Here is a 218-nt window from a genome sequence, read left to right as displayed (position 1 = left end):
CGGCAAGTGCCAATTTGTAGTTGACACTAAGGAGAAAGCTTCCCTGGTGGCTCAGATGGTAAAGAATCCATCTGCAATGCAGGAGACCTGGGTTTGATCCCTGGGTTGGGAAGATCCCTGCAGGAGGGCATGGTAACCCACTCCAGTATTCTTGCCTGCAGAATCCCCACGGACAGAGGAGCCTGGCGGACTACAGCCTTTGGAGTCGCAGAGTTGGA

The sequence above is a fragment of the Odocoileus virginianus genome, chromosome 5, assembly GCF_023699985.2.
Source record: "Odocoileus virginianus isolate 20LAN1187 ecotype Illinois chromosome 5, Ovbor_1.2, whole genome shotgun sequence".
Taxonomy (NCBI): domain Eukaryota; kingdom Metazoa; phylum Chordata; class Mammalia; order Artiodactyla; family Cervidae; genus Odocoileus; species Odocoileus virginianus.
This window is presented reverse-complemented; position numbering follows the sequence as displayed.